This window comes from Suricata suricatta, chromosome 2 (assembly GCF_006229205.1).
Source record: "Suricata suricatta isolate VVHF042 chromosome 2, meerkat_22Aug2017_6uvM2_HiC, whole genome shotgun sequence".
In the NCBI taxonomy this organism is placed as follows: Eukaryota; Metazoa; Chordata; class Mammalia; order Carnivora; family Herpestidae; genus Suricata; species Suricata suricatta.
Genome location: NC_043701.1, coordinates 155,540,000 through 155,540,541, shown reverse-complemented (window position 1 = coordinate 155,540,541; position 542 = coordinate 155,540,000).

Below are 542 nucleotides of genomic sequence, written 5' to 3'. Positions count from 1 at the left end.
TCTCTCCACACCCTCGCCAGCATCTACAGTCTCTTGATTTTTCATTTTAGCCTAGGAGTGGATATTCTTAATCCACACATACAAACCTGTTAAAATTTTACTTTTCAAAACAATTTCTATCTGCTGAGTTTTAAGTTTAATTAACTGGCAGAAGATACATATACTTAGGTGAACAGACCACGATCACTCACTGTTAACTCTGCTCTCTCACACCCTTGACCGTTTTGTGTCCCTAGTTTTCTGAGATGAAACTTCAAATTTTCTGAAGTATGTGCTGTTGTTTAATAAATTAGAAGCTGCCACTGCTAACACACTGATATTAAGCTCAAAAGGCCAAAAGCTGTGTGCAATATACTTTTGTGTATACTCAGTGGAATACATAATTAATGGACAAATGTTTCCTACCACTTTGGTTATACTCTACATCTGGATGGCTTTTAGTAAATATAATTAGGATTCCAAGTCTGACCAACATGATGACATAGTTCACGAACACTACAAATATATACCAAATTTATATCTAAAATAAAACACTAAAGCCA